Genomic DNA, 18,339 nt, shown 5'->3' on the forward strand with positions numbered 1-18,339 from the left:
ACGTGAAGGACACGACAGTCTCCACATCACCAGATAAGTTACACAAGAGTGGAGCTGCAACAATCTCACAATCAACCACATGATCTGAACAAACAACTAAAGGAGCTCAACGATGGAACCTGCAAATCCTGATGGAGCTTTGGCTCCGTTAGAGGAACCTGCTGGTGATCAGATCACACCGACCTGCTGGTCCAGGACTAAGACTGGACCATCAGCTGGTTTAGTCTGGATCTGCTGGTCCAGGACTAAGACTGGACCATCAGCTGGTTTAGTCTGGACCTGCTGGTCCAGGACTAAGACTGGACCATCAGCTGGTTTAGTCTGGATCTGCTAGTCCAGGACTAAGACTGGACCATCAGCTGGTTTAGTCTGGACCTGCTGGTCCAGGACTAAGACTGGACCATCATCTGGTTTAGTCTGGACCTGCTGGTCCAGGACTAAGACTGGACCATCAGCTGGTTTAGTCTGGATCTGCTGGTCCAGGACTAAGACTGGACCATCATCTGGTTTAGTCTGGACCTGCTGGTCCAGGACTAAGACTGGACCATCATCTGGTTTAGTCTGGACCTGCTGGTCCAGGACTAAGACTGGACCATCATCTGGTTTAGTCTGGACCTGCTGGTCCAGGACTAAGACTGGACCATCAGCTGCTACAGGTCGGACATCTCTGTCACCATGACGACCGTATGGGACGAGTACTGGAGATTAAAGCCAGATCCTAAAACATCAATAACTGTGTCTGGACAGAAAAACATTAAAATACATTTTGCAGCGAAAAACCGGTTCTGTAAAGTTGTCTTTTAAAATAAAACTAAGATGTAACGGAAAGGTTGGTTGGTACAAACTGATGTGATTCAGAAATGATGAATACAGTTTTTATTGAATGTTTAGGAAACTTTCAGAGTCTGATATGGAGACGGCTGCAGGAGCTGCAGGTGCAGAAAGTGTTTCTCCGGTGATGGACCGGGACCTAGACCGGTCTCTCCTCTCAGGGCCTGGACCGGGACCTGGTCCTGGTCCTGGACCTGGACCTGGACCTGGACCTGGACCTGGACCTGAACCTGGACCTGGACCTGGACCTGGACCGGGATCTGGATCTGGATCTGGACTGGGATCTAGACCGGTCTCTCCTCCTGCAGATGCAACACTCTGAGTTACAGCAACTTTGTTCTTTATTTCTCACGTTTGCACCTCCATAATCCCGTCGGCACAAGTTGTCTTTATTTCTGCAGTGGAGGAATCAGATCGTGATGCTTCATGTTACGAGCACGTAAAACTCATTATGTATATTAAAAAAATCCGTGTCCCTTTAGGGGCTCCGTACCTCTTGGCCTCCACCTTCAGATCACACCACTTCTTTTTTATTTCTGCCACAGATCTGTCCGTGGCACTCACGGCGTTTACAGCAGCAACGACGTGCTGCCACTCACTCGCTTTATTTCTGTTAGTGATGCCACTACGGTGACCACCAAATAATGTGGTTTTCCTGTCCTCCACCTCATCTACAACATCTCCATCTCAGTCTCCATGAAATTTAGTGGCACGGTGGCTCGACACGTCTCATTCATCCTGACGCACAGCAGAAACAGACTGCAGGTGGCGCTGCACATGCTCAGCTGGCTCATTTATATGCAAATACAATCATCCAGTAGTTTGGATTGACAATTCATGGTGTAAAGTGGGCGTGTAGAGGGCGGGATATGAGGAGAATTCACGTGTGCAACCTTCCAGCTGGACTGTGATTTATAAAGAGAACATTGTGTGCAAGTGTGTGTGCACCAGGGCCGGATTTAGCGAGGCCCACTAAGGTGGGCAGACTGAAATGTAGGGTGGGCAACGTGGCGCGGGCGAAAACATTTTGGGGGGTCAAACCCCTGAAATGCATTGAAAACTATGCTATCATCATATCAGTTCATCTATCTTCTCCACAGTATGCTAACCCAATTGCTCTTCCTGACACTACCCTCTGCATTTACCCGGGCTTGGGACCGGTGTTCTGCCAATCCTTGCTACCTGCTGAGAAATGCTACTTTGTGGTTCTGTGCATGCGCACAGTCAATTTTCAAAGTTTGATTGCCCCGCCAATCATTTCTTGCACGATGTAACATGGATAATATGGGATGTTGAGTATTTGATCCTTCAAAATACACTACCCATGACATGAATTGCATTACACTTTGTTAATACGATAAAGAGAAAAAAAAAACAATTCTATTGCTTTATTTGCTATTCATTCAGTCATTGGTCTTTATTTAACCAGGCATGTCATTAAGTACATTCTTATTTACAATGACGACCTGGCAAAAGACAAGAACCACTTGGGGGAAAAGGACCTGGTTTAGGGAGTAAAACACAGTAAAATTGTAGCTCTACAAAGGTAGAAAACCATTAGGTAGCATTTTTTTGGCAAAGCAGCAAAAAATGGCAGAACACCGGTGTTGTGCCAAGGTGTTGTGCCAAAAAGTGATTGCCTGCCAGAATCTGATTTCTTCTGATTTCTGGCCGCGGGAGCGCGCACAGCAGCCCGTTGAGCGATAGCGCTAAAACGTCAGATTTTCATATTATGAAGCTCAAGAATGAGACCAAGTTACGGAGCCCCCGAGTGGCCACTGGAGGAAAAAAAAAATAAAGAACGCTAACTCGTGCCCTCGATATCCTAACTCGTTCCCTCGATATCCTAACTCGTTCCCTCGATATCCTAAATCGAGGGAACGAAATAATTATTTCGAGGGAACGAATTAAGTATTTCGTTCCCTCGAAATAATTATTTCGTTCCCTCGATTTAGGATATCGAGCGAACGAATTAAGTATTTCGTTCCCTCGAAATAATCATATTAGAAATCGAAATACAATTTCGTGATTAAAGTCTAAATCTCTGGCCCATCAAAGCCAGTGAGGAGAGACGGACATGCAGCTGTTTTATAATAGATCCATGCAGCAGCAGCAGCAGCAGCAGCAGCACCGGGACCAGCTACAACATCTTGGAGTGGAAGGTACGTTTCTGAAGTTATGCAACTATATTCCTATGTGTGATAAGTGTTTTAAATAAATATGTTAAAGCCCATTCTTGTATTCTGAACCTTGTTACCAACCTAACATAAAGCATATGAGGCTAACGTTGGCTAAAACGGTGAAATGCTATTTTTAATGTTACTGTTTACAACTATTTCCAGGGTTAGTGGGGATGTAAAGCCTCTCAAAACCAACATGAAATAACGTGCAAATCTTCCCTCAGAGCAGTGTTGTTTTGTTGTAACAATTTTGTTGCTAAATGATCAAAACGAGACATAAAGCACCCGTTTCATTCATTTAGGGGCCGTCTATGTGCTGGAGTTAACAGTGGCTGAGTCGCAACGCTCTGACATCCACGTTGACATTATACAGCAATCTTACAGTAAGTATCAAGAAGTTCTTGTATTTCAGGCTTGTGAAGCTAAAGTTAATATTATTTACTTTATTAAGTCTTATTCTAGCCTACGTTTGACAAGAAACACGTTCTTATGATATCTCTAGCTTTTACTGTTTGCAGTCAGAGTTTAATACTGTGCTTAATGTGTTTACAATATGTAAATGTGATGCTTTTGAGGAACTATTTTAAATAAGGCATACTGTTGCTGAAAAGGAATGACACTTAAAACTGTTTACAACTTCTCCCAGCTCTCTTCTAACATAATCTGTTTATCAATACAAACTACTCAATTTTTTCATTATACTGTACTATACTGATGATTATCAATTTAAAAACTAATTTTGATAATCATTTTATGAAAGCACCAATTATCATCCCGACAATATTGTTAAAATAAAGGTGTTTGGTCAAGAGGTATTTTGCTCATATACTGTATAATTGACTAAATGAATTATGTAACCTCATGTGACTCTTTTAAAGGACTACAATCCACCAGAACATCGGTTCCTTGGACTGGGCAAAAATGTCAATCACCGTGATAAATTTCCTACGAGATCGCGGGGTCCCAGAGGAAGCTCTCACACTAATGGAAGAGCAAAAGGTATGTTGTGGCAACTGAGATGCAGAAGTCTCTGTTGAACCTGATGACCTTTTGGAGGTCCTCAACAACTACGAATGCAGAAGAAGAGCCTCAGCAGATGCCCTTCCAGGAATTCTGGAAGAGATTTCCCACAAAGAACTTGTGCAAAAGCCAAAGTTTGTAATTGATTGTTGGAGGGACATCACAAAATCACAGATGAGTCTGAATTATGAAAAGCTGACCAAGATGTACACCAACCTCAAACCAACAACTAAGAAGGTGTCAAGGCTGTTGAAGTTCCCAGCAGATATGACGGCAAAGCAAAAAGAGGTCGAACATCATCTCAGACGGTATATTAGGGAACTGGATGAAGCAAAACTTGGTAAATTTCTAAGATTCTGCACAGGATCCGATTTGATTCTGTCACAGTATAACTGTTGAGTTCACAGTGATGTCTGATTTCACAAGACGTCCAATTGGACGAACATGTGGAATGTTCCTAGAGCTACCTGACTGCTACGAAAATATCCCAGACTTTCGTGCTGAATTCGATGAAATTCTTGACAGCAACGTCTGGGTGATGGACATTGTGTAACAAAATATGCAGCCCCTCAACCGTGATTGTGGCCATACTGCTTCCAAGCCATCATTTCTAAAATGATGCAAAAGGCTTGCTTGATGCACAAAAAACTTCAGAAATATACAGGACTGTCTCAGAAAATTAGAATATTGTGATAACGTTCTTTATTTTCTGTAATGCAATTTAAAAAAAAAAAAAAAAAAAAAAAAAAAAAGTCATACATTCTGGATTCATTACAAATCAACTGAAATATTGCAAGCCTTTTATTATTTTAATATTGCTTATTATGGTTTACAGTTTAAGATTCCCAGAATATTCTAATTTTTTGAGATAGGATATTTGAGTTTTCTTAAGCTGTAAACCATGATCAGCAATATTAAAATAATAAAAGGCTTGCAATATTTCAGTTGATTTGTAATGAATCCAGAATGTATGACATTTTTGCTTTTGTAATTGCATTACAGAAAATCACAATATTCTAATTTCTGAGATCGTCCTGTATCATTGATATAACAGCATGTTTAGTCGTGTTGTAACAGACACTCATTTCGTTCGTTTGGTCCAAAGTCTTACTTATTTGACAAAAAAAACTACTTACTACTGTTTACAACTTACTTATTTTGAAAGTTTTGATAGGTGCAGTTTATCTTCAGGTCTCCTGTATTTGTACAGTAACCAAGAGCCCTATAAATGTATTCCCATGGAAATACATGTTCCACATTATATGTTTCTTCATATGTTCACAGTTGTGCAATTTGCAATTACTACAAAAATGCTAGTTTTGTACCTTAAAAATGCCTTTTGTAGTTGCAGTTCTCAAGTGCAGTCGTGCCATACTTTTTTTTTTAACTACAGAAGGGATCTGCAAGTGGTTTTAAATGCTTTAATTTTTCAATTTGAAAATGTTCTTTTTTGTGATTTTACACAAATGTCTCTTTTTAATGTATCAAACCACCGCAGTCATGTGTTGCAGGTCAACTATGTTTGTTTGAGCCAAATGAGGCACAAAAGGTGGTGGGAAGTTTACTACAAGTTTACTAATGTAGCCAAAAAAATATTTAATTGTTATGTGAGGGCTATATGGGTTCCGTTTTTCATAATTTGTTAATAAAAGACAAGTTACACTAATATCTTGTATGGTCTTTCTGAACTATTCATTAAGTCAAAGGGGGGGGCTGAGGATGTAGTGTGGGGAGTGGAGTTCACAGCTGTTCATTTTTTGAGTTTTAAATTAAGTTTGGTGATGGCGTGAGTTATAAAATAATTTTTCAGTCTGTTAGATCTGGTACTGGGCAATCTGAATCTCCTGCCAGAGGGTAAGAGTTCAAACTGGGCATGGAGAGGATGGTCAGGACACTGTAGGATGTCCTGAGCCTTGGATGTTACCCTCCTGCCAAAGACAGTGGTCAAGTCAGGGAGGGCAACACCAATAATTTTGCTGGCAACTTTAACAATATGTTCCAGCCTCTTTTTCTCCTAGTGAGAGGCTACCAAACCAGGAGATAATGTTACCAAACCAGGAGATAATGTTACCAAACCAGGAGATAATGTTACCAAACCAGGAGATAATGTTACCAAACCAGGAGATAATGGCGAACGTCAGGACAACTTCAATCAAAGAGTGGTAGAACATGATCATTAATTTCTTACACTCCGAACCGGTTAAGCATCCGGAGAAAGTGCAAGCGCTGTTGTGATTTTTTTATACAGCATGTTTATTCAATTGTTATCAGTTATCAGATTGATACTATTACATAACATTTGTCACTGCAACAAAGGTAATTCCGGGACACCTTACACAAATTCAGGTTGGTAATAAGTCGGACTTTGTCTCAACCAAGGATTTAATGCGGTCAGAAATGTTCAAAGAGGGCAATACAGAGTCAGATTGAGGGTACTGTGGTATAGGAATAAGATCTCAGAAGTGAAATCCTATAAACATCAACTATTCTTATTTACAGCTGTTGTATTCACTGCTCTCCTCCAGCACAAAAACTGGTTACTGGTACACGCGACATGCCATTCAAACCAAATGCATGGGTCCATGTCACATGCCGCAAGGAGGCTAATAGGACTGTCTCAGAAAATTAGAATATTGTGATAAAGTTCTTTATTTTCTGTAATGCAATTTAAAAAAAAAAAAAAAAAAAATGCCATACATTCTGGATTCATTAAAAATCAACTGAAATATTGCAAGCCTTTTATTATTTTAATATTGCTGATTATGGCTTACAGTTTGATTAAGATTCCCAGAATATTCACATTTTTTGAGATGGGATATTTGAGTTTTCTTAAGCTGTAAGCCATGATCAGCAATATTAAAATAATAAAAGGCTTGCAATATTTCCGTTGATTTGTAATGAATCCAGAATGTATGACATTTTTGCATTACAGAAAATAAAAGGACTTTATCACAATATTCTAATTTTCTGAGACGGTCCTGTATTGTACAGTACAAATGATTCTTCTTTGTGCAGAGAGAATTGTCCACCCTCAGACACTTTGCAGTATTTCAGTTCTTAATAAGGTGTACAGTTCAGCAGCGGAAAATGCATCTGTAGGAGGATCCCATCCCCTTTCCTGCATCAGAAGACAGCAGAGATCAAATACAGTTTCATCACATGTATATTGGCTTTTGGGGGTGCACTCCTCCCTACAAAGGGCCAATTCATTCATGTGTATGGGCTTGAGATTGTCCTCTGCGCCGAACATGCCTGGAAGTGTGTACATCAAAATCCGCCGACCTCCAATCACACCATCAGCTGCCTTTGCTCTTATCTTGTGTGAATTCCAGGTTCTCACGACTTCGTCAAGTTCATCCTGCATAAAAACAAAATATTAGACACAAGCTGAAGTTTAATTCATCATACATACAATAGGCTACTGTACATAGAAATAGGCTATACATACAAGTATAAATGAAATACATGTTTTTGTTGTTGTAGGAATGCCAATATGTCAGTTCATTTATAGGCTATTTAGTTTGCTAATTGTTGGATAGTCTTAACAACCCTCACCGTGAGCAGTAGCCTACACCAGTGCACTTAAAACACTGTGTGTGTGTGTGTGTGTGTGTGTGTGTGTGTGTGTGTGTGTGTGTGTGTGTGTGTGTGTGTGTGTGTGTGTGTGTGTGTGTGTGTGTGTGTTGTTCTTACACCACACTGCGAAAATCAAACTCTACAAGTAAAGTAAAGCAAAGAGAAAAATCATGTTATCCCATTTTTTCCTATTAAACTTTCTCTAAATCGGTACAGGTGAATGAAGGAGAGAATGACAGGGGTACCGACATAATGATTTTGCAGGCCTACCTGAACAAGGTTTAGGAAGCAGAATTGGATCAGGCTCCTATCCAAGAAATCACCAGAGAAGTAGCCGTCATCTTAGAGGGTTTGGAAAACGTTGATCCAAAACTGTGCACTTTGTTTCCTCAGGATCCCCCACCACGATTCAATCCGCTGGTTTGTGGTGCTGCGTCCATAGATGAAACTTCGGACTCCGGCAAAAGAATCTGTGTGGTTGATGCGCAAAAACACAAGCATGGAAATTCATCACGGTGATTGACATTTTTGCCCAGTCCAAGGAACAGATGTTCTGGTGGATTGTAGTCCTTTAAAAGAGTCACATGAGGTTACATAATTGATTTAGTCAATTATACAGTATATGAGCAAAATACCTCTTGACCAAACACCTTTATTTTAACAATATTGTCGGGATGATAATTGGTGCTTTCATAAAATGATTATCAAAATTAGTTTTTAAATTGATAATCATCAGTATAGTACAGTATAATGAAAAAATTGAGTAGTTTGTATTGATAAACAGATTATGTTAGAAGAGAGCTGGGAGAAGTTGTAAACAGTTTTAAGTGTCATTCCTTTTCAGCAACAGTATGCCTTATTTAAAATAGTTCCTCAAAAGCATCACATTTACATATTGTAAACACATTAAGCACAGTATTAAACTCTGACTGCAAACAGTAAAAGCTAGAGATATCATAAGAACGTGTTTCTTGTCAAACGTAGGCTAGAATAAGACTTAATAAAGTAAATAATATTAACTTTAGCTTCACAAGCCTGAAATACAAGAACTTCTTGATACTTACTGTAAGATTGCTGTATAATGTCAACGTGGATGTCAGAGCGTTGCGACTCAGCCACTGTTAACTCCAGCACATAGACGGCCCCTAAATGAATGAAACGGGTGCTTTATGTCTCGTTTTGATCATTAAGCAACAAAATTGTTACAACAAAACAACACTGCTCTGAGGGAAGATTTGCACGTTATTTCATGTTGGTTTTGAGAGGCTTTACATCCCCACTAACCCTGGAAATAGTTGTAAACAGTAACATTAAAAATAGCATTTCACCGTTTTAGCCAACGTTAGCCTCATATGCTTTATGTTAGGTTGGTAACAAGGTTCAGAATACAAGAATGGGCTTTAACATATTTATTTAAAACACTTATCACACATAGGAATATAGTTGCATAACTTCAGAAACGTACCTTCCACTCCAAGATGTTGTAGCTGGTCCCGGTGCTGCTGCTGCTGCTGCTGCTGCTGCATGGATCTATTATAAAACAGCTGCATGTCCGTCTCTCCTCACTGGCTTTGATGGGCCAGAGATTTAGACTTTAATCACGAAATTGTATTTCGATTTCTAATATGATTATTTCGAGGGAACGAAATACTTAATTCGTTCGCTCGATATCCTAAATCGAGGGAACGAAATAATTATTTCGAGGGAACGAAATACTTAATTCGTTCCCTCGAAATAATTATTTCGTTCCCTCGATTTAGGATATCGAGGGAACGAGTTAGGATATCGAGGGCACGAGTTAGCGTTCTTTATTTTTTTTTTCCTCCAGTGGCCACTCGGGGGCTCCGTACCAAGTCATATTTAGGCAGAAACAACTTTTCATTAACTGTATTTGGCCTTCAATCAATTTTTGTCAGGTGAAAATGCCTATTTTGTGTTGTAATGGTCCTTTAAAAGGGTTAAAAGCAATCCTTTGAGCTCTAATGTTTATATTATGAAGCTTAAGAATGAGATCAAATCATATTTAGATAGAAACAACCTTTTATTACTTGTATTTGGCCTTCAATCCAGTTTTGGCAGGTAAAAAAGACCCATTTTCAGGGGAGAAATAAGATTCTGGCAGGAAATCACTTTTTGGCACGACACCTGTTGTGCCAGGCACAAACAGGACATTGGCTTGTGCCCTGTTGAGGCTGCATTTATTTTATGTATTTTAGGCTCTGTGTCGATTTAAAAAGGTCCCGCGGCAGGCTGGCGGTTCCAGAGCCTGCACGGCACCGCAGCACCGCCACCCGCACCGGCGCTCTCCGCCCTCGCCGGGATGGAGAAAGGCGTCTCGGGGTATGCGGCGACGCGCACCGCTCTGCGTTGGTGTAACGCGGAACCGTAAATCAGCCTTACGGCGTAGGTTACACGGTGACGCGCAACGAACGGTGCGCGTCGCCGCGTACCCTACGCCGGTGGCTATGGCAAGCCATAAGGGCCATAATGATAGCTTGTTTTAGCCCGTTATCGAATAAAACGCCGTTTAAAACGCCGTTTTCAGCACAAAAAACGGCGTAAAATGCGGCGTTTTATAAAAAACGCGCGTTTCCGAGCGTCATTGAACGCCGCTTTTTACGCGCGTTCAAAGCGCGTTCAAAGACGCTCGGAAAAAACGCCGTTTCGTGCAACAATGACGCGCGTCCAAGACGCGCGTATGGAGCGCGTAAAATACGTGCGTTTTCGTTCAAAACTTAAATCCCTGCCCCTTAATTATTTCCAGCCACTAAAAGCGAACTGTAAGCAGCCAATGAGAAAGCAATCAGACAAGACCACATCAGTCCATCGCAGATCTGCTTTGCATGATCGCTGCTCTTTCATCCAGAATAAACTGATCCATGTTAAACTGCTGACGCATTTAATGGATAGTTAAAGAAAGAAAGAAAGAAAGAGAGAGAATAAAGAAATAAGCATTCAATGAAGTGGTTTTTATTTTTTGCAAGATAAAGTGTAGAACACACCAACTCCCTTTCTCCAACCAATCTTTGTAAAAGAACGGGTTTTGTTTCATCAGAATGCATCTGATGCTCCAAATCGGGACTGAATGTGTTGAAAAATCGTGTTGAAAATTATGTTTCCAGTATTGCATCTAACTGGAACATAATCCCTCCAAAACCTCAAATCCAAAATGCAACTCAGTTTATTGTTGTGATTGTTTGTGACTGAGCTTTTTTCTAATTATTTGCTGTATTATACTTACTGTAAATGGCAGTTCATTTATTAATCTTCATCTTTAATTGGTGAATCATATTTTTATTATAATTTCTAATACATTGTATTCCTTTCCTTTATATTTTCATACCACGCACACAGACGTACATTCGTGTTGTGCATGGATGTTAAACTGAAGAATATGAATAAAGAAGACAAAGGGATCTTTCTGTCCAATCGCCTTGATTCTTTGATTGGGATCATAGTCCATGATCTGCCACCTCAAACAGCAATCCTTCTTTTCAGTGTCGCCCCTCAAACAAGGACAGAACAATACACTTTAGCTACATAATGGGGGTATTAACATTATGGTTGTTGTTTCCAGTGGTGAGCACAGCTAACCAGAATAAGAATGAGAATCAGAATCAGCTTTATTGGCCAAGTTTGAACATGCCCAACAAGGAATTTCACTCCGGTTATTTCACTCACTGTACACAGATTTAAAAATAGTAAACGGTACATAAACAAATGTGGCACTTATTAACATATATACTGCGGTTATTGTTTGAATGTGTCTTAAAATTTTGATTTCTTTTTTATATATTGTATTTAATATGATTTGTGTGTAAATTGACCGGAAATCCGCCTGCATTATTGAAAAGGTCCGGTGGGCCCCGCGGCTTTGATGATCAGCTGGCTTTCATGGCAGCTGCGTACAACTTAAAACTTCCCTGGGCCTTTCATATAAGATTGAGTCTTCTTTGAAATCTGTGGCTCTATCCCGGTCAGTCCATACATTCTTTATAATATTGATGGTGACGAACGGACAATCACCTATTCGTATGAGAAGAAAGAAATTCCTTGTTTCCTATGGAGAGCGCAAGCGAGGTACGATGTTTGTTTGTTTTCTTGTTGTTTTATTAACATTTAGATATAGTTGTGTATGTTTTTAGTATTGTATAATTTAATTAGGATCTGTTTCATTCATGAGTTGTTTGTACGCGCTGTGGAAATTAGTTTTATGAATTGTTTGTATCCCGTTTTCTTATATATATATATATATATATATATATGTATGTATATATATATATATATATATATATATATATATATATATATATATATATATATATATATATATATATATATATATATATATATATATATATATATATATATATATGTATGTATGTTTTCACGGTGTCGTAATGAAAGAAGGTCGTCATGATTCTCGATGTGACCTGAATAAAGAAACCTTACGCATCAGTCGAGACTCTCTATTGTCTTCAATCCAAGGTCTGCTACATATACAATTTAAACAAACTGAAAGGTGCAGCAGTATAAGCTAGACATGATAATGACGGCTCTAAATAAAATAGCATATGTACAATTTTTTTTTTTTTTTAAAGTGAAAGGTGCAGCAGAATGAGGCAGACATGATTATTGTTGGAAGGTGCATTGTTACAGCATGTAAACCAACAAGTTAGCTTTATTAACCATTCTTCTGCCCATTGAACAGATAGCTTCATAACACTAAACTGCTAAACGCAGATATGATGAGAACCAATTGCTTTATTTCTCCTTCATTTTGTCAGCCAATCAGCAAAGCTCTAGCCAGCCCTTGTTTCTACAGCCGAGCAGAGCAGGCGTGTGGAAACTTTTCTATCGGTAAGCTTGAGAAAATAGCTTCTAAATGAGTGAAATCCCACACAAACTGATATTGTTCACTACATATGGTTTTGAATTTATTGTCATAGAGGACAGAGCGAAAAACGGATGGTTTACTGAGCTGTGACGTCGACAAACACTGAGCATCCCACTCGACGGCGGAAGCTAATGGATGCTGATGAGCATGTGGCCGAGCTGAGCTGCTGGTTACAACCATAGATGTATCTATGCTTACAACGTCGCTGTGTTAACAGTAAGTGTCTTTGAAAACGGACTATTGTTGCTAATGCTAAGATCGTTATCCAATGCATTAACCTGTGGAAAGCTGAGAAAAGATTTAGATGGTTGAAGCAGCTGAAAATATAAGATTTGTGGAAGATAATTGTAAGCAAGCTTTATGCTGCTTCCTGATATAAGCTTTAATGTTATTTGTTATTTAACCATGTAGGATAATGGCGATTAAATTGTGCAAAAGTAGTGCAACACTGCCATCTATTGGCGCAGTGGTTGGCGAGGGTTCGCACAGACTAGTGAGGATTTCACTGTGGTAAGTTGTGCTCTTGCATGGTCCGGGATGTTAATTGATTTTATTTCGTTTCAGAAGTTAATGTTTTGATTTTTGCCGTGTAATATACTTACAAGGATCTAAGCTAACTGTCTGTAGCAAAGACTGTAATTATTTGTTACTAAAATTGTGTGTTGGAAGATCGGATGAACTATTTTTTGTGTTAACCTATCTTAATTGGTTGCACGTGTTTCATGTGTTATTCAGACGGAATCCTGAGACACTGCAGATCCTCTGTCTTCATACCACTGTTATGTGTGTTGCAGGTAACATAAATGTATTTCTTATTTTTAGCTGTTTTTGATGCTTTATTGTGCAATTTTGTTATCTGCAGTTGAGTTTATCATATAGCTAATGTATTATACCACACTACCATCACACCATTATAATTCTATTTTGCAAAATTAAAATGTAGCCTATATTTTTGTTTATGGGGTTGCACAGGCCAGTGAGGATTTCACTGTGACGGTATCCTGAGACCACTGCTGTCTTCATACCACTGTTGTTAAATGTGTGTTGCAGAGCTGAGGAATAAAGATGCCTGTAGTCTACCTGGTTGGCATCTGTCTTATGTGGAAGCGACAGTAGTGTGGAGCTGCATCTTCTCACATACAGCTGTGACCCGTCACACATGCTTGGTAATGACTATGGAAAATCTTTATTACTGCAGTTTATATATGAATATTGAACCTTGATACTGTAAACTTTGAACCTTGATATTTAAATGTTGTACAACTTGACTGAATTGATCATCGCTAATCTGAATAGTAGTTTTACTTCAATGTGGCACTACTGTAGCATAACCTGTGAGGGTTATCCTTTAATTGGCCTTGACATGTATTTGACCTTACTTATAGGTCAGGTTTTTGTATGGGGGGAAACCAAAGACCAGTTCAGCGATTCCAGAGTGTTCAGTGGTTCAGTGTTCAACTGGATGGTGAGCTAACCCAAGATCCTAGGAGACGATATATATACACATTCACACATTGATGGACTGTCAGTTCCCTGCTGTACGAGCGGTACAGCAGGACAGACAATCACACATACACACTTCTCATCGGACGGACTCTGTTGCGTTACACACATGTCTCCAAGGGCCCCAACGGTACCATTTGAACTTAGAAAAGACTATTTTTTCTATTTGTGCACAATTTGTTTTTTTATTTTTCGTTACTTTGGGGGGGAAATTTCTATATTGTTAAAATATTGTAATTCATGATTGTTGGTAAAAGTTTAAAAAGGCTTAAAATTACGAAAGGCACTTTTAAGCCACACAACTGTTTTGTCTAATTTCTCTGATGCTATTCCTGCACCTAATCTCCAAAAGTCGTTCTTATTCTTCTGAAACTATCCTAAACTACTTTTAATCTTGGTTATTACCAGTTGATGCTGTATATAAACCCATATATGCACTACACAGAAGGCTTGTAGTGTGTTCCCTTAATGCATACATTATATTTTATACATTTTTATATAGTTTATATTTGATATAATTGAATCTGTATGTTATGTTTCTCCACCCAAACAATTTCTCAATCATGGGATCAATAAATTACATCTTATCTTATCTTTGATGAAGACCTGTGATGCTTGTTTCCAGCGTCCCAATCCATTCATAGCCCCTCCTCCTCTTTTACATAGACCTAAATGAGGTGGGTGTTAGAAATCTGTGATTACACCTCCCACAAAATGACCTTTTCCTTTCAACTGCAGACAACAAAGAGTACACAGAAGAAGAAGGGATGGCTCGACGGACTTTCATCTTGAGATGCAGCCACGTTCTTGAGGAATGTACACGAAGTATACTGATGGAAGATCCTGGATCTCATGTCCATCCAACATTAACAAGGTATGTCATGTTGTATCCATGGTTCACAGTAACATTGGGTGATTTATGTTATCTACAAAGAGGATAAAGTACAAAGCTCAGTGAATGAGGTGACTCACGGATGTCTGTTTTCTTGTAAATATCAAATATATAAACATAAAGACATGGCCACTGGAAAGTACACAAGGGTTTTCATGTACAAATATGCAATTCTTTGATTATAGACTGGAAACAATGAAGAGAAGCCTTCAGTGGTCAAGGGGAAGATTGATCAGTGCTACAGCAGCAGATCAGCTTCTTCAGGACTTGGCTGAATTAATTCAAGAGTTCAGAATGGCTTCTCAGTCTGGACAACAAGGTATGTACACATGTTTTTTTTTATTCTGCTAACTTGATTGGTTTATAATGTTGTCTTCAGCTTTACGTTATGTACCCCTTACTGGCTGCATTCCCAAATTTTCAAGTCAAAATGTTACAAATTTCCTGAACATTTCATGAATATAATATATACACTACTGTTGTGGCCATTTTTTGGACAAGAAAAAGGATCATAGAAAAAGAAGTTTCTTCAAAAGTTTCAAAGTTCAAAAATCAAAACTTACAAAGGGCCACAAATGCACCAGGCTTTGGCTTACTCAGGCAGATAAAAAATCCAGTTTCCAGTCAAGATCCAGTTTAAGATGATTTATTTTCCAACAGCAAACAAACATGCTTCAAACATGCTGCCTCTCTGCTCTGTCTTGCTGCCTCAGGTTTCTTTATGTTGGTCCAAGGGTGTTAAGGCCCTGACACACCAAGACGATAATCGGCCATCGGGCCGTCGTTGAGCGTCGTGTGCGTCTGTCGGCATAGTTTCCCCGGTGTGTCCCGCACGTCGCCACAGGTCGGCCTCCCGTCGAGAGCTTTTCAGCCGATTCGACATGTCGAATCGGCGTCGGGCCGTCGGTCAACAGCTCGGTCTGTGATTGGCTGTTCCCAGAATTTCCCAGAATGCTTCTCGTCGTCATTTGCGGACTGAATCAAAAAAAGCATGGCGGACATTTCTTATGAATAAAATCAATATTTTGAGTTAGTTTCTGCATAAAAATGCATTTTGATTACATTTGTAGCGAGAAATAAATATTTTACTTTCATAATATTCACTCAGTGAAAATTACATGGCGACGCGCACGATACGCCGTACACTACGCCGTAGGCTCTGCGTCGATTTAACGCGGAACCATAAACCAGCTCCCGAGCTGGCAGGCAGAAATCCCGAAATTTTCAGAGCAAATTTCTTAATAGGCGTAGCTACAACTGTTAGATTTCATCTATAAAAACAACATTTATCTTGCTAAATCATTTATTTCAGCCAGCCATTTATTTTAATTCTCCACAGAGCTGCAGGTGGTTGCAGTCTGTTTTGTATTGCACTTGTGTTTTCTCAATAAAGCTTTGGGGAAAAAAAAGCGCTGTCCCCCTCCTTGAGCCCCTGAATACAGACTACCGCTGCCTGCCTGCTGGTATGGAGGGGAATTACCTCTCACGCATGCGCAGAACGTACGTGCTAGTCAGGCCGTCGGGTGTCGTCTTTTCAGTGTGTTCAAAGAGCCCGACCCAGCCCGACACAGGCGACGCGAGCCGACACAGCAGCAGAAACTTTTGAAGAAACTTCTTTTTCTATGATCCTTTTTCTTGTCTACAAATGGCCACAAGATAAAGTAAAAAAACATTTTCCCTCCCAGTGCATTACCTGTCTGACACACCTGAGCTGCATTACCTTGCCCTCAATTAAATGATTGAACTGCTTAGTGCCCCCTAGTGTTGACCCATAAATGAACAATAATAAACAAACAAAATAAACTAATGAAATAGCTCCTACAACTACTATACTAACGTACTAGTACAGTATCACATTACATATAAAATATTGTGGCATAATACTGGCACTAATCCTAAGGGCCTGAGTAAAGGCAACTGCACTTCAATCTGGAAGATATTTTACCTCTTATCCGAAAGGTTTCTTCAGTTTTGAACTACATGGTGGGGGAGTATCAATTTATAAACAGAAAGGGTCTTTACAATCTGGCAAATGTGAGAGTCATTAGAATTGTTCTCGCCTGTGATTGGTCCAACGGTGTGAGGAGCCTTTCAGATGAGAAGTGAATCATCTTCAAGACCCAATAAGTTAATTTGCCTTTACTGAAACCCTCAGGATTAACATGACCTGGATGACTGAGAATCTACGCCAACAACTGGGCACTAATGATATTTGTTCTTTTTTTTTATTAAAGGAAGAGGTCGACCATCTTATTCTATCAGCCATGAACAACTGTTGTTCCTGAGGGCAAATATTCTGGATGTGTCTGTGCGCACAGTTAAACGACGTTTAAGGTAAGTAACATTTCAGAGATACTCTCCCTGTAATATTTGATGTTTGAAAAACAATGCACATTAATATTTCCAAATATAGAAAATTCGGTTTGAATAATCCATCAATCTATTATCTTGAACAAGTCCTATAGAATCAGACACAGGTGGTCCATGCAGGCATTCTGGAATCTGAACCATCTGGAGTCTAGCCTCGCCTTCAAGCAACCCAGCACTTGGATAAATTTAAAAATCAATCAAAAACACGCATTTAACTACAGAAGTATACCATAGAATACAGTAATATAGACCATGTATACTTTGAAAAGTCTCTACAAAATACATGTTGATACACAGCATGACAGCAGAAACTGTAACAAACTGCCTCAAGTGTGGTGCATTCTGGTGTCTCTAGAATTCTTTTGGCATATTGGTTTTTCTTAATTACAGTTTTCTTTTACCTTTCAGACAATTCAACATCACCCAGACATATAGGTATGCAGACCTGTCAGACTCAAGGCTCGATGAGCTTGTGGAGGATATTGTGGCTGGAAATGATCTCATTGGTCCTGAGGCAGTGAGAGCATCCCTGCGTGCAAGCGGGCTTCGAGTACAGAGAAGAAGGGTTCGTGCAAGCATGCTGCGTTTAAATCCAGGAGCTGCTCCCCTTCAATCAATGTTGCAGAGACCACGGTGTCGGACGGTCACATTGACGGAAACCCCAAGTTGATAAGGTAGCTACGGCAGAAGATTAATTCAGCACTTGTTTGGGCATTTATATAAGAGGGAATTGAGTTAACAACAAAAAAAAAATTTTCCTTTGTCACCAGCAATATCCGTCTTTAATAATTTGTTGTGTTTTTTTTTTTTCGTAGATGGAGGATAGTCATTCATGGGGCTATCGATGGGTACAGTCGCCTTGTGGTCTTTCTACGTGCCTCCAGTAACAACCGCAGTAGCACCGCACTTTTGTTCTTTTTGGCCGGGATCTCATCTCCTTTTGGTTCATTACTTTTGGGTTAACCTTTTTCCTGGTTTTATTTTTTCCCCATCGGTCTAAAAACAACAATACAATAAATAAATGTCAACCCTTGAAATCTTGTGTGGCGTCCTTAATAGGTTGTGGTCTC

The 18,339-nt window shown here is 39.6% G+C and overlaps 1 protein-coding gene and 2 long non-coding RNA genes across 3 annotated transcripts in view; 1 reads left to right on the forward strand and 2 right to left on the reverse strand.

Moving 5' to 3' along the window:
* LOC133418372 (NLR family CARD domain-containing protein 3-like) overlaps positions 1-18,339 on the reverse strand; it is a 170,944-nt gene that overhangs the window by 123,581 nt on the left and 29,024 nt on the right. The gene's annotated exons all lie outside the window — the stretch shown is intronic.
* Positions 2,750-4,702, forward strand: LOC133418450 (uncharacterized). The gene is made up of 3 exons (XR_009770441.1): positions 2,750-2,993; positions 3,314-3,394; positions 3,890-4,702. It is a non-coding gene; the product is annotated as an uncharacterized LOC133418450 (long non-coding RNA).
* LOC133421905 (uncharacterized) lies at positions 8,121-9,316 on the reverse strand. The gene is made up of 3 exons (XR_009770708.1): positions 9,073-9,316; positions 8,672-8,752; positions 8,121-8,176 (listed from the first exon to the last, which is right to left on the reverse strand). It is a non-coding gene; the product is annotated as an uncharacterized LOC133421905 (long non-coding RNA).

This window comes from Cololabis saira, chromosome 2, assembly GCF_033807715.1.
Source record: "Cololabis saira isolate AMF1-May2022 chromosome 2, fColSai1.1, whole genome shotgun sequence".
Taxonomy (NCBI): Eukaryota; Metazoa; Chordata; class Actinopteri; order Beloniformes; family Belonidae; genus Cololabis; species Cololabis saira.